The sequence below is a fragment of the Pteropus alecto genome, unplaced genomic scaffold (genome assembly GCF_000325575.1).
Source record: "Pteropus alecto unplaced genomic scaffold, ASM32557v1 scaffold78, whole genome shotgun sequence".
NCBI classification, from domain to species: domain Eukaryota; kingdom Metazoa; phylum Chordata; class Mammalia; order Chiroptera; family Pteropodidae; genus Pteropus; species Pteropus alecto.
The window spans coordinates 920,913-937,432 of NW_006443124.1; the positions used below are offsets into that span (position 1 = coordinate 920,913).

At 39.1% G+C, this 16,520-nt stretch overlaps 1 non-coding gene across 1 annotated transcript; it reads left to right on the forward strand.

Moving 5' to 3' along the window:
• The first annotated feature begins 16,096 nt into the window (after nucleotides 1-16,096).
• On the forward strand, nucleotides 16,097-16,215 carry LOC112471968. Its single transcript, XR_003043487.1, has one exon. It is a non-coding gene; the product is annotated as a 5S ribosomal RNA (ribosomal RNA).
• Nucleotides 16,216-16,520: the final 305 nt, after the last annotated feature.

The following is a 16,520-nucleotide window of genomic DNA, read 5'->3' on the forward strand; positions in this document are numbered from 1 at the left end:
GAGGAAGACAAGTACACACTTTACAAGGTTTGTAAGAACTGATGAGGGCTACCGGAGAACTTTGCTGGACTCCCACACCCCCCAAGTTATATCTGGAAAAATACAACTTATCTCTGTAAAAAAAGATTTTTTGTTATTGTACGCTCATTATAGAAACATTAGAAAAGTTAGAGAATCACAAAGAAGGCAGTAAAAGCAATTCACAATTCACTAATACTCTAACATTTTAGTTTATATTATTCTACTTTTTTCTTTTTCTGGACACTCATATTCATTCATGCAACTGTTCATTTCCACCATCTTCCCCCTAAGCTTTCTCCTCCAAAAAATGTTGTCTGTCCCCAAAATAATACAACGATTTGTCTAGTTGTTCAGGACAATATCCAGGAATGATGTCGTTTCCTCTCTTGCACATCCCATATCCAGTCCACTGACAAATCTCACCTCTCCCACCTTCCAAATATATCTACACCAACGTCCAGACCACAACCACCTCTCGCTCTCTAACTGACCTCCTGACTGCTACCCTTACCTCCTTATCTCTCTACTCAGTTCTCAAAACAACAGCCAGAGTGATCCTTTTTAAAAGAGTTTCATTATATCATACCCCTGCTCAAAACCTTCCTATAGCTTCCCATCACACTCAGAATAAAATCTCAAGACTCTCCCAGGGCCCACAGTCCCATGTGATCTACTCCCCTCCCCCACTGCCTCTACCATCTGATCATCCCCATCGCTTCCCACTTCCAATCCTGCTTCCTGCACCCCAGTCTCGACAATAGCAGGACCCCACTCTGAACTTACTCATCCCTCTGTGTGAAACCCTCTGCTCCCAAGCTGTACTTGGCTTGCTTTCACACAGATCTCTGCTTTATTGGTCTGTCTTCCTCACCAGGATGAAACTCCACGAGAGCAGGGGACTTTGTTTATCCTGTTCACTGCTGAAGTCCCACATTCTAGTACAATGTCTGTCACCTAAGAGAGATGTACCATATGTGAGACTCAAAATTACACTAGCCAATATAAAACTACCACTGTGATAAGTGTGTGTACTAGTCAAGATAGGCTGGGTTATGCTGCAGTAACAAACAATCCCTACATCTCAATCATCTCAAGCAACAAGAATGGTTTCTTTCTCATAATACATGCTCATCATATGCCAGTGAGGATGGGAGGTGGCCTCTGCCTAGGTCACCCTCATTCAGCGATGGAGGCTGACTGAATCTCTACCATGGGACAGTTGCAATCCATGGCAAAATTAGAGCTTATTGGACTGTTTCTTAAAGGCTTCTACAGGGAATTGGTACATGTTGTTTCTGTTCCCATTTCATGGGCCAAAGCAAGACACATGGTTATACTTATCTCCATGGAGGCAGGGACAAATGATCTAATTATGTGCCTCAACAGAGGGGAATCAAAAGTACAGGTATCCACAAAATCTGAAAATGTAGGAGAATACATAATGAATAGTTTGTTGGTATTATAATGTAACAAAATATAGATTTTTTCCTGTGGTTGGTGGACAACACTAATGGCTGTCACAGCATTGTGTGGAAATGCCTTTCTCATCTATGGATGCAGAACGTGGATCTGACCCCTATTTGTGGGAAGTGATGTTTGAGCTGAGATCTGAAGGATGTGTAGCTAAAGGGAGAGGGAAGATGCTTCAGGGAGAGGGCACTTCTTGGGCAATGGGCGGGTGGTAGGGGGAATCACCCAAAGAGTCAAGGAAGAGAACGGCTGGAGACGGAGCAAGGCGGGCCAGACAGGGCCAAGGCCCTGTGTGCACTTGTGTGAGGGCGAGGGTGTGTATGCGTGCACCATTTTTACAAAGCCAGTATCAAACTCAAATTGTTTCACAGCCTGTTTTTTTTAAAACTTAACGTTATATCATGAGCAACTTTCCTTGTCATTATAAACGCTAATACAAATTATTTCTAATGACAACATAGAATACCATTATATAACCAAATCATAATTCATTTAACCAACCTCCTATTGCTCAGCTTTGAAATGGCTTCATTTTTATTTTTATTTTTTTTACCTCTGTACATGACACTACAGAGAAGACCCTTGCCATTCAGTCTCTGCACTCTTCCTCCATTATTCACTTTGGGTCACTTACTCAGAGCACAACTGCTGGGTAAAAGGAATCCACATTTTAAAGTTTTTTTTTTTTTTTTCTGTCACTCTGTACTCATACAACCAATACGGCTTTACTTTAAATGTGAAGGCATTCGAAAGTTATTTTATTTCCCTAATTTCCAGCACAATACATTATAACAGAGTCCAGGCGAAGAGTTGGGAGGGAAAGATCTCCAAGTGCACAGGGATATTTCATTGATACGAAACAACAAAACTCATATATCAGGCGAGAGTTTCCAGTAAGTACCCATCATCACATCCACAGTATAGATCTCTCTGGCAGCAAACATTTAGGGGCCATATAATTCAGGAGTCATTGTCGAAACAGATCAATGGGTCCTGCGCACGATAACAAGCTTTCACCCGCAATTGAGAGCTGGGGAGTCTGTGCCTCTCTTGACAGAGCAACCTGGGCTGTGAATGGCAAATCACCATTCAGCCCTCAGTGGCTGCAGCACTTTCCTTTCCAAGCCCAGCCCTGAAGCAGCGGAAGGGGAAGCAGTGTGGCTTTGTGGTTTGATTAGAGGACTGGGCCATTAGAACTTCAAGTTCTCTTTTGGGCTCGGCCAATGACTTCTCCCGTAGCCTCGATACTGTCTGTCTCCTTTTTCTTAGTGGAAAAAATAGAGACAGTACCGCTAGCTTCTTCCACACAAAGAATATATCCAAGGGCTTAAAGACTTTTAACGAGTCTGGGCAGCCATAAAGAAAACTTTGTCGCCTAGGGCAATTAAAGTTTTTTAAAAACCATCACTGTGTCAGAGATTTTGCTGTATCACTTCAGAAAAATCTAGGTTTCATGGTCACGTAAAGGGGGCACATCAAAATTAAGACGCCAATGAGAAATAAGAAATGTGACAAACTGTCTTTTTTTTTTTTTTGTCTCCACAAGCAACCAGTAAGCAAAAATGATATTAAAATATGAAGCTTGTCGGAAGTACAAAAACAATGTAGAATAAATTGTTTTATAATCACGGAAAGATAACAATTAATTGTTAAATGAAAAAGATAATAAAAGCAACACGATTCCCCTTTTCGAAAATTGTGAGCGCATATACTGAATGTGTAACTCCATTAAACAGAGAAAACAATCTAGATGTATAAACACAAAAAATTATCAAGTGGTTGTCTGTGGATTTTCATTTTCTTCCTCTTGGCCAATCTCTATTTTCTGATTTTTCTACAATGAACATAGATTACTTGAGTGCTAAAAATTACTTTAAAGTAAGTGATGAATATTTTAGAGGACAATGATCTTCGTGAACCTAAATAGAGAATAAACCGGGAAGCTCTCATAGTATTCATATGGACACGAGCCAAAACTGAGTAATATGAAATATTTGTTTTCACTGGAAAGAAGGAAATAAATCGAGGGGAAGAGGCATTTCCTGACTTGAAGCAGACATAATCAGGGACCTGATTAGGAATAGTTACAGACTTTCGTTATCACGAGTTAGAAAACTCTGTCTCTAAATGCTATTACAGATCGGATTCTCCTTGTTCTCTGCAGATAATGCTGATTTTAGTTGCCATCCCAAAGCCAATCATCACTTCACACTACTAGCGGTCACCAAGCCAACAGTCCCATGTAAGTCTGGAGGGCTCTCATGGCACATCATACATGTCCATGTCTACCAAGTACAAGCCTACTATAACAAGTAACAGAGCTAGGTGGGGTTGACTCATGATTCTAATAACAAACCTGTATGTGGTGGCTCTTCTTATAGACTGCCTGCTCATCTCTTCCAACTCTGCCTAAACTTCACTGCAGTGCTCTATCGCTGAGATCAAATGAGATGTTGGAAGGATAAAATGAACAACTATTTTTAATCTGACCATTACCCATTCCTCCTTCTACTAAATACACTCCGATGTTGCTTTAGAGAACTAGCCCTTCCTGAGTAGATTCAATCTTGGTGGGACTGTCAATCAACAGTCCTACCCTCTTGCTGGCCGATGGTTTGGTAAAGAACCCCCGGTCAGCCAGGCACACATTCTTTACATGAACACTGCACCCTGAGTGGACTGACAAGGACTGTAAGAGCTCATTCATGACAACGGCAACACCCAACAGTACTGTGCCTTCTTCATTCCTGTTGCCTCAGAACTGCCTGGTTCCTGCCATTCCTTGAGATATTCCATCTTTCCTTCAATTCTGTATGCTACTCTGTATTTCCAGTAAATTTTTTGTTTAAATTAGCCAGATTTAGTTTCTATTGCGCATAACCAAAGAGCCCAAAGAGATATAAAGCCCCCTTCCCATAGGCCACGTTCACATCCAGCCCTCTGGGTCTCTGCAAAGTCACAGATGGATAATTACACGGGTGTCTGGAGTCTGCTGACAAGAGGACAGAGAATATCTATTATTCCCTGGAAATGAAAAGAATACAAACCAATACATAGATTTATTATCATACGGTGCTCTAAAAATAGCACATTTTAAAGATTAAAATGAGTTCCCACCACCATCTTCTGTAAGAAGAAAAATATTCTGAAGTAATGCAAAATAAACTGAAATCCTGGGAAACCATACAGCAATGATGATGTAGCAGCAAACGTTTTAGTGACCCCCTAGGGTCACTAAAGAGTTATGAAAAAAGAGAGGGGAATAAAGGGAATGAAGATGGGACAATATAACATATAAACTGCTCTAGGCTGAGAATCAAAAGAGCCGGTCTTTAGGAAGCAATTACAAAGCTGAGTCTAAGCATTTCTAAGTGACATTGCTCAGATCTAGAAAGGAGACAGCATTATTCCTCTTCCTTTGTCCAAATTCCCAGAAGACAGTCAGGCTAATTCTGCCCACCAGTGACTGCTCTCCCCTAAGTCAGGTGTCCACCTACAGTTCAATCACCTGAGGCCACAGAAGGACAAGGTCATGTCATCTGAAAAAGGATGCAGAAGCCCAGCTCTGGGGGAGGAGAGAGTGGCTCGTCCCCTATGAAAGATAGGGGCTGGGGAAGAAAGCTGGGGAAGGGCGTCTCCTGCAGCAGAGTAACTTCGAGAGGGGATTAGAAAACAGGTCTGAAGTTTCCAGACTAAGGCTTCCACTGCCAGACTACATCGCCACTTAGAATACAAGCTTAATGATACAGAGGGTCACATTAGCTAATTTCCAAAGTCCTGCCAGCGAAAGAGCACTGCGGTGAAGTTTAGGCAGAGTTGGAAGATGATTTCTTTAGTAAACAGAAAATGTTTATCCGCAGCTCGTGTTTCAATGGGGGTAGGTAGGTATATTTGGAGTCGGACTCCCTAAATTCAATCCTGACTCTCCAGGGTACCTCCAGTTCCATATAAACTCTCCAGAGCCACCTCGTATGTTTATTATGAGGGATACATGAAATAATCAATGCAAAGGACTCGTTGCAATGCCTGGCATTTTATTTTCATGAGATATAAAAATTCCACTGTTGTTATAGCAGAAAAAAAAAAAGTCTGAACAAAAGCATTTATCTCTCTGTGCCTGATTTCGGTTTTTAATCCATCATAAACTCATAATCTGATATCGACCTATTGCGATATCAATCTGATCTCAGAAATAACTCCTTATGATGATGACCTCTTAGGATAAAGTGGAATGAACAAAACAGAAATCACTAATTTCGTCATATAAGCATTGATAAATGACTTTTTTTTAAATGATGAGAAAAAAGGAAGGACGTTTCTCACTAGACCCTGGTTCACACAGTGACTATTAACACTGACCGGTTCACACAGTGACTATTAACACTGACCTGCTCCCTCTCCCAGCTTCCCCTCCCTCTCTCCCACCACTTCCCTCCCTTTACCCTTCCTGTTAGCATCTCCCTAGCATTGTCCTGGCTCCTGTGATGTACCCTCCCAGGACTAACTTCAATAGAGGGAAAAAAATACACTTTTTATTGATTTCATTTCATATACATTTATGCTGTTGGTCGGCTGCTTTTATGTTACATCCAACCTTCAGAATTCAGGTTGAATATGTCATGCCATGGCGTGCAGGAGGCCTGCCGAGAGAGTGCCCCTGGACTTTAATGGGGTCGAGTAGATTCAAAGGAGGAATTTTGCTCTCAGTGTATTTAATACCTACTGTTTGCCCAGAGTTCTCTCTCCACGGGGGCGAACATCCATGTAAGACAGCAGGGAGAGGAGCTCCTGGCCTAGGCCCTGCTGAGAACAAAGCCAGGACACCTGAGAATTAAAAGGCTCCCATCCTTCAAAGTGTTCCCAAGAATTATCATCCTCTGTATATCCTGACACATTTACTACCCATGTGTGCATCACTCAACAATTCATACACAGCACTGTTGTGAAAGCTTATAAACATATTTATAAATATGATATAAATGGCATCATACTGCATGCATCCTATTGTCACTTGCTCTTGTTGATCGGCATTATATTTTTGAGATTTATCCCCATCACTCGAGTTTGTTCATTTTAAAAGCTATATAGCATTTTATTGTCCATGATGTCTTATTTCTTAAGCTCAGTGGTGGGTACGTTTGGTGTTTGTTATATTCTTTTCTAAACTTTACGAGAAGTCTGAATTATTTCATGATTTAAAAAATAAAGTGAGTGCCGTCTTTCGGGTTTTCCTGGGTATGTAATGCTCTTTGCAGCAACGTTTGGCCATCCTGGTAGGTAGCAGAGGGCAGCTCCCCGCTCATCCACATTCCTGGCTCTGTAGGCTGGAGCCCAGCAACTAGTAGTTTTATAACAATACCTAGTTGTGTTTACTGAACATTTATGCTGTGCCAGGCACTGTGTCAAGTGCTCTGTGAGAATGATCTCATTTAGATCCTCATAACCATACTACAGAAAGGCGGGAGGGTGTCGTTATTACCCTGCATTTATAGCTGAGAGAGCTGAACCCCAGAAGTTCGGTTAGATGGCCAACATCTGACAGCTAGGAAGGTGTGGAGCCAGTATTTGAAAACAGGCCGATCTGACTCCAGGATTCATGCTCTCACTACTATACCATGTTTTTCCATAGTTGATGAGGGAGGAATGCCTTTGGCTCGGTCTGGACACTGTCAGTTTGCCTGTTCTCTCCTCAAGATCCTCTCACCCAGACACCAATGGTGGGACTGGAAAAACAAAAAAAGAGCACTGGGATTGTAACCTCCGTCCAACCCTTTCTTCACTAAGTGATGAAAACACACATTAGGATGGTTTGATTTACATATTAAAATGGTTCAAGAGACCAGATACTACCTTATACCTGTTTCCATCCCACTAAACACAGGCATTTGCCCAGTGTCTGTCCCCCACACTAAGGCTTGGGACCTACCACAGGTCAAGAGGCTCTTTTGGTGGGGCCTTTAGACCTTCAAATGAGGTTATACAAAAAAATCATTGCCATTTTTCTTCTCCCTCTTCTTCTTTCCTCTTTCTCTTCTCCTTCTTTAAATGCTAAAAGTATTTCTATTAATGTGAGGATTTTAAATATGCCAGTTTCATACTCTCATTTTCTTTTCTTTCTTTCTTTCTTTCTTTTTTTTTTTTAATACATATTAGGAACCTTTAAAAGATAGCAGTGGCTGGGACCCCCAGAAGCCTTCCCTGGGCACTGGGAGGAGAGGAAGGTCCAGGGTCTTATATGTCATTCCCCTGTATGCTGGGAATTCCCTCTGCACCAGAGAGCTCTCAAGCTGTTACAACAGCCAGACAAAATGAAGCCTCTTACATTGTTCTGTATTACTATCTATAGAAGGCCTAATCGAAAGTAACATGAAAGACATCAGGTTTTGTCTGTCTGTTTGTTTATACCATATGACCAATTCAAATTAGCACGGTTATTGAAAATTGTTATTGCAAGACCAAGGTGCTAGGTATGGTCCCTCTCACCTTCAACCTTCCCCTTCCCTTAAACCCACTCCAAAAGCCCCACAGCTATTAATTCTATTCTGCGACTGTGCTCTCAAAATCCAAATCAGTGGGTGGAAAAAAATCTTTATGCCTCTGCAAAAGATCAGCATTTTATTTATCAATCAATTGAACAAGATTGCTTCCTAGCTGGAGATCTGATCTGCTGTCTTAATAATTCCAAACGTTCTGAGGAGGATCCTAACTCTTTCTAAAAGACTGCTGTAACTTCAAGCACTTGTGACAAAACGTAGGTGAATTATTAGACAATTTCATGCTGGTTTGCAGAGTGAATGAAATAAGTGGCCTTGGATGATAGCATATGTTATGAAGAGATGGAGCCTTTCGGTTATAAAAGATGTATCAATCAGGGGAAAGCAAATACAAATTAATGTTTGATGAGCAATTGGATATTAATTGGTACTAACGCTGCTTTATATGTCACTTTGATATGGAGTGGATCATAAACATGGTAAGCGATACCGATAATGTATATTCACTTGAATACAACTTTATGGTGCCATTTATTAAAGAAACCAATATTAAGGATTGAGTTGTGAGTGCACTGGTGTGCACTTTTCCTATTGTGTACCTTCACCTAACTCTTGTTTCAGGCACACCCTGTGGGTACATGTGAGTCATTGCCTAGTTTTTTCTTTACGCCTCAATTCTAAACTATAGTGGAAATAAATTTACCAGCAAACTAGGGCTTTATCCTTTTTTCCAGAGTTGCTTTTTGTTTATTTGTTTTGTTTTTTATAAGTGGCGTGCTCTTTTCTGGTTAGACAATAAGCTCAAGGAAAGGAATGTCATCTTAACATTCATTAAGTAGGCACTCAATAGATACTGCAGTGTAGTCCTATTTAGCCAACATGGTTATGTCAATTATAACCCCGCATATTTTATCTCAAATGTAAAAGTAATTTTTTCCAATTATAAAAATGTAAAAGCGATACATGATAACTGGTAAAAGGAAAAAAACTGTCTTTTAAAAATTAAAATGGATAATCAGTTTCATAATGTCCTTTTCTCCTTTAACAATCCATTTGGACAATTGTTTAATTTTATCTCATCTGGACTCGTAGCCAAGTTCTGCCTTTTCTTCACTGTGTTACCCTGGGCAAGTTACTTAATCTCTCTGTGCTTTAGTTTTTCATCTGTAAAATGAGAATAATAGTATGCACTTTAAGGATTATTGTGAAACTAAATGAGACATTTCTAAAAAAGTCCTTTAAAACTATTATTCAGCAGTCAGCACTATGCCTGATGTGTTAAAAAAAAAAAGTTAGCTATTTTTATTATGACTATATTACTTATAATTGATAGGGTCCATTTGGCTGTATTGCCAAACTATAATTTACTGAATCATTCTACAAATGCTGGTTTTCAGGTTGACACCAACATTTCTCATTAATACCTGACATTATTAGCTTGGGATAAATCTTCAGGAACCAGCATGGCTAAGAAAAAAATCCAAGAAATGCAATGGTTGCCATTACTTAGAATTTTAGCACAACCATATAAGACATATAATACTGTAGCACTACATTTGAGGCACTTCTGTATTATAAACTTATTCTACTAGTTTTGTTGTTTTATTTTTAAATCAACCACAATTTGCCTTTGGTTGGGTGAAATGTGGCTCAGCCTAGAGCTAGCTGAACAATCTCTTGAGATCCTTAGTAAGTCCAAGAGGGTATTTTGTTGACACTTGGGAGTAAGCTTTGCCTGCCCTGTGTCAGAACCAGGCAAATAGTGATGTGCATTTGATTTTTTTTTTCATAGAAGGAAATCTATTAATTAGGCTAAAGCTCCTAGGGAGCATTTCACTAGGCTATTTGCCTCAGAACCTATATTTTTTATTGTCCACCCATTAATTTGAATGATTATTTAAAGGGGATGTGTATTAATAAATAGCAAGGGAGGGAACTAAAAACTAAACTGGGGCAAGGGTTTCACTGTATTTATATCAACTAAGAGGAAACCCTAGCAGGTAATGAAATGGGGCTGTTTTACAAAGCAAAGAAAGGAAGGGGGGGGTCAAGGGCAAAGGTAGAGAATCCTTGTGTTTTGGATATGTCCGAATAAAAGGGAGATTCGTTGTAATATTTTGTAAATATGTCAATACGACAAATAGTTACTACTTGCATTATATTTTTTTAAAAAAGAAAGGTTTGTGTGGAAGATTAGAGAAACAGATCACAGAACAGACACTTTGTGATGAAAGGCCCCTAGCAAACAAAAGACATGTGTTGCATCTTATTAAAAGAGGTTTCCTTTCATTGCCCTTAATAGACTCAGAGGTCATCATTTCTCCTCAAAAGTAAATGATCTCTTTTCAAAATAGACAGAGTCCCTGCTCCTTATATCTGCTCTTAATTTAAGAAATATATCTAACTGTAGTCTAACAAGAGTCAGTTTCAGAAGAAATTAATGAGGAACATCCATTAATTATTTATGCTCTGAAACAGTAGGTCTGCTAATGTTTCTGCTAATCACCAAAGCTAAACAGATGTATCTTCATAAAGACAGTCTTGAAGAATAGAATGAGTATAAAAGAGGTGCAAATAGAAAAAAAAATGTATATGTACAGTGAGCACAGAAAACAATAGTGGAAGCACCCTTGCCCCCAAGACAATATTTGTTTAAACTGCAAGGTACAGTAAAATTGTCAGAGCAAGTCCTGTTCACATTTTCCAATATTGAAGTATTATGTTAAATAATAATACAAGTTGCATGTATGAAGGCTAAAACTAATGCTAGAGAATAAAAAGAATGAAAGAGCCATTCTTTAAAACGGCATTTAGAGAGCTGCCGGATTTCCATAAGCAGTCTGAATGTTAAATGAGTGTTAAGGTTGGAAATTGTGAAATCATCATATACAAACTCAAAATGATTCAAATCTTCATTTTTGCCTTCATACAAATTTGGTCATAATAGAATCTGTTGGTTCTTTTTTCGAGTTGCTAAAACAGCACCCTGCAGTTCTGTGGTCAGCAGTGTGGAATAGCGGTTTTGGTCGGGTCATTTTCCAGAGCTGGACCATCTGGGTTGAAATCCTGGCTCTTTCACTTCCTAGCTTTGTAACATGAGCAAGTTAACCTTTCAGTACCTCAATTTCCTCACTGGCAAAACGGGATAAGAAGACTCACCTCAAAAGGTTATCAAATGAGCTCTCAGGGCAATCCAAAATATGCATTCAGTTTTTATGAGTTAGTATTATTATTTTCAAGACAGCTTTATCGTGGTCAACTTATGAGTATGACAGTACTGGTTGTTTTACATCAAACTCACATTCTACACAGGCACAGCTTTCATGACAAAATGACAGTGACAGGCTCCACATTGCCCCTTATGTCATATTCTCAGTCGTGATGATGTTCTTCCCAATCCTTTGAGCAGAACACGATTCATGTTCCAAGGAAAGTTTACAGTATGGTTGGTACCAACATAGTCACCAAAATGGGAGCCGTAGGAGACTGGTTTTAACCCTGTCCTTTCTCCTGTGCTCAAAAAAAAGAATTAGATCTTTTCAAAGTCACCTGTATCTACTCAGACCCTATATCCAAAGAGTCATTGGGAATGACCCATCTTTGGAAAGGTCACCTATGTATGTCCTTTCTGCTGAATTACATGTCATCAATATACGGAGTGGTCCTAGGAAGCACCTCTCATGCTACATGCCAGAATCACTTGGGGAAGTTTAAAATACGTGCGTGTGTGAATTTACATTGAGAGTGTGTGTGTATCCTCAAGTTCTTGTCTAAGACTACTGAATTAGAATCTTCATAGCTGGCATCTAGTAATCTGTATTTTTTAAAGTTCCCTAGGAACCTTCTGGTGAAGTCAGATTTGAGAGCTACTATTCAAAGGCGGGGATTCTCAACGTCCTGTGTCACTTTACATTTGTATGTCTTATATCATTTGCTATGATTTAAAGAGTGTCAATGCTTATGAAAGATCCGTTGTCATAAATTAGGGTAGATTTGAGGTTATATCCCCCATAATGAAGTCACTCTCCCTCACTCACATTCTTTAATGCTTCCTTGCATGGAGAGAAGAGGGAGTTATATTGCTCGTGCATAAACCGGCATCCTGTCTAATCTCTGCAGGAGTCTGTAGCGAGTGAGTGCCAACTGATGGGCTGTTAGTACATGTGGTTGAAATATTGCTTTACTTACCAGAAAAAAATGGGGGGGGCATATTTTCAGTAGCTAATACAATACACTCATGAGATTACACATCACCCACCAAGTGGGGCAGGACAGACACTGCCCTAGTTACAGCAGACCAAAAGCATGCTCTCCTATGGGCTAGAAATACCATCTTACCTTTCAAGCAAGTGCTTCTCACTGGCACGAGTCCACTCTCACTCCACCATCAACCTCTCTTTAATGCCTCTGTACGTTTCCCTCTCTGTGCCTGCTCAGCTGGGATGGCTTCAGTCAAGGACCCACAGGAGAGCAAAGAGGAAACAACACAATAGATTCCTTTAGCATCCATCCTCCCCTGCTTTCCGCCACCCCCCTGCACATACTCCTTTAGCATCAATGATCCCTGGACCAGTCATTAAGTTGTGAAATTAAAATAGAAATACCACAAAGAGAGGAGAGCCTATTACCTAAAACCAAGCTCTCTGGAAGTAGCACATTAGCTCATTTGTCCAAACGTGGGGAGAATATGCAGGGGCTGGGCAAAGTGTCCATGCCATTAGCTGTGCTAACAAAATAAACCCCAACGTGCAGCCAAAGCTTTCTGTGTCACTTCTATGTTTTATTAAACAACACAACTTGTCAGGCCACGTAACTGGCACTGCTTTCTGTACCGAGACCAACTGAATTCAAAGAGCCACTCAGGTGTATGGCCACATTCTATTTATGTCTTCCTACCCACACTGGTCACATTTCTATTTCTCTCTCCACACATTTCTAACCCTGAAGGACATGTTTATTTGCTATGTGACCTGTATAAACACATAAACTTTATCAGAGAAGAATATAATTAATCTGAAGTATAATCACAAAGACTGTATAAACCATAATATTGAAAAAAGGTGGGGGAAGTACAGAGATAAATATTTTGCTAATTATCAAAACTGGTAATACTTGTTTTGTGCCACATTGCCGCAAAACTTTCTAATATGCCTGTGAAAGTATTCAAAATTAGTTTCCAGACCATTCTTATTTAACTGATCTGTACAAACTTCTGCTCAGGTATTTTTTACGTTAGGACAGATACTATTATCGCCTTTAAAAAGCAACATCCATACTTGTACCTATATATCTGTAGAGATATTGCAATAACAAACCAGCTAGTGGAAGAAAGAAAAATAGCTATTTCAGAACTTCTCTTCTTCCCAGTGTCACCAGCTTCTTATTGCTCAGAAGAAGAAAATAATTCTTATAAAAACCTAAGCTTATTAGCCTTATTAGATTATGCATAATCAACTTGTATGGGGGAAAATGGCGAGGATATTTCCTCTGTGTTTATCATATAATTATTCTCCTGAAATAAATGGGAGGATAACACTCATTGGTTTCTGACACAATGCAGTTCTTCAAAAATTCTGTAAGTTACTATTCAGTATTACTACCAATGCCCAGAGTGACAATAGCGAATGATCTTTTTCTACATGAAAGCCCCAAACTCTCATGTCATCTGTGACCTCAAGTGGAAAGTATCATAACATTGTAAAGGTTTGAATGACTGCGTAATCCTTAGGTTTTTCACTTGAAGAAAGGGCTCGGTTGGTTATAAGATAGGCTCATTTTTTTTCCCTGCAGGTGCTTCCCCTTTGGGTTATAGTGTCGTGTGAGAATGGAATCCACAGGTAATATTTCTTACAGTAGAAAAGGCCCCTTCACCGAATGTTCAAGATCTAGTCCAAATTATTGAAAATTTCACACCTGTTATCCCGTTTTGATTTTAAATTTGAAGTGCAATTTCGCCTCTAGCTTCTGGGTAGTCACATTAAGCTAATCACTCCAACAATAAGAAAGAACAAGGCAGAAAACAAACAAGAGACTCCCAGCGGATGAGCACAGTGCGCCGGCGATGCCTGAGGGAGCCATGTTGCCAGAGCCTCCTTTCTTCCTAAAGGAGATCCTCTGCTACAGGGAATGGGTTTTTTTTGTTGTTGTTGTTGTTTTTCTGCTTTTTTTTTTTTTTTTAAAGTATTTGCAGTTCTATGAATAGAGAATGTCCTGAGGAAGTGTAAAAGAGAGGTCTATAAAAGGTCTTAAAGAAGAAAGTCTCCCTCTGGTCACTGATACTAGGGAAAGTTAGAAATGAGGAGAGGGGAGCAAGCACAGGAAAGATTCCATCCTTTCCAGACAAAATGTGTGTATATTTTCAAGTGTTTAAAACATTTTTAACCTTCCAGAATGTTCAATAAATCAACACGTTTGCTTAAATGGTTACAATAGAACCAACTAAAATAATGCTTAAGTTTTAAGAACATGATTCTTTTCAGTGTGTATCATTTGAACAATTTTATAAAGAGATGGAGAAAATGACATCTTGCTTTCATATATTTTTCTACCTTTTATCCAGAAACACAAAATTCATGAACAATTTGTGCAGTTACTTCATATACGTAGTACTAATGATATATCTATTTAATAGTTAATTCCAGTGTCCTACAAATATATTCTATATGCAAAATAGTTTTATGAATGTTTGTTTTGTTTCCTCCGATGGTCACGCCCTAAAGCATAATTCACTGACCACCACTTCATACACAGGTGTATACACTCATTTTACATAACTAAGATTCACACTAAAGGACTTATCAGGCTGGAGCAGATCACATGGCAAACAGAACAGCCGATGAAGGTGATTCTGAAATATGACTGTTAAATAAATTCCCAGGTCAAAGGGCTTGAGACTAGGGAAGTATTTATGCTTTTCTGTAGTATATTACTTAAATATAGTTTAAAAATAGTTATGTTCTTCTGTGGAAGACTGGTAAGGGGATTCTAGTCGGGAAAGCGACTCCTTCGACCATCTGTAGTAAGTGACTCACCTCATGACTAGATTAACATACTTACAATTAGTAAGGATGAGAAAATGTCATTACCTAGAGTCTAGTTATCTTTACCTGGTTGACTAATGTGGCATATTAAAGAAATATAAAAGGGAAAAGTCAGGTATCAAGTATTCTCTTCCCTTTTTCTCCAACATTACTAAACAAAACTTAATATCTGATGTAGAAAATTCATTCGTAGTTGAGAATAGCTCCATTCAGACAGTTTGATGAAGATTAGGTCTGCTAATAGTGGTTTACATTTCGCAAAGTTCTTTCAGAGATATTAACTCATTTAATGTTCATTGCAATCCTGTGACCATTAAGTGGGTACTAAATAACTCATTCTATATGAGTAAATTGAGTTCCAAAAACTAAGTATTTAATCCCATCTCATACGGGTAACAAGAATTGGGATGTGAACACGTTATCAAACAATAGTTAAAAGCCTTAGTTTGAAGTCAGAAATAGGGGGCTGTGAAACTCTTTGCTTTGAAATTATGGGTGACAACCTGTCTATGCCTCGGTTTCCCCTTGTACAAAAAGGGAAAAAAAATCATAGTGTACCTCATAGAGTTGTTGAAAGGACTAAGAAAGAATGTTTGAAAACACAGCACAGTGAGTCACAGAATGAACACTGAAATGATAGCCAATGTTATTCTTGACCACTCCAAGGCTGAAGAATGCCTCAGTTGTAGGAGCTGAGCTACCTGCATCAGACCTGTTGAGTCCTGAGTTCTGTTTGCCTCTGGAAGAGGGATCTCTTATAGACTGGGAAAAATGACATTTTAAGTACTACACAAAAATGGTACCATGTTTAAAGAAAGCAAGATTTAAATTAAGAAAAAATTCATGGGGAATATACTGGGAAATAATAAGAGTATTCACAATTCCAAGTTTACCATCATTTCCTAGCACCATTAAAATCGACTGTGGTAAATGAAATGAAAATTAACCAAATAAAAGGCAGAGACAGGTTTATTAAAGGGCTTCTGTGTGCAAAATATTTTACCGTTTTTCATTTTTTCGTTTTTCGTGTTTTAATTTCTTATTTATGGTACACACAAAAAAATCCATCATGTCTACGGCCATGCCACCCTGAACGTGCCCAGTCTCGTCTGATCTCGGAAGCTAAGCAGGGTAGGGCCTGGTTAGTACTTGGATGGGAGACCACCTAGGAAGACCAGGTGCTGTAGGCAATTAAAAAAAAAAATATCCATCATGTTTCTGGGCAAGAATGGTCAATGACGACCCTACAAAAATGTTGAACAGAATTAAAACTTACTGTACTTTTCTCCTATTTTAAGTGTGCAAATTTTCTTTGGATTCTGACTTACATAGGCCACAAAGGAAGAAAAACAAGTGAAACTATTTACCATAATCAGTTCTCCCACTCCATGTCTATGAAGCATAAAACTACTGCCAATGATGATAATCGAAACCTCAAAATGAATGAAGGCAGTCCTCCAGGGTTGTAAAAAAGGAGAGGCAAATATGCTGTGTA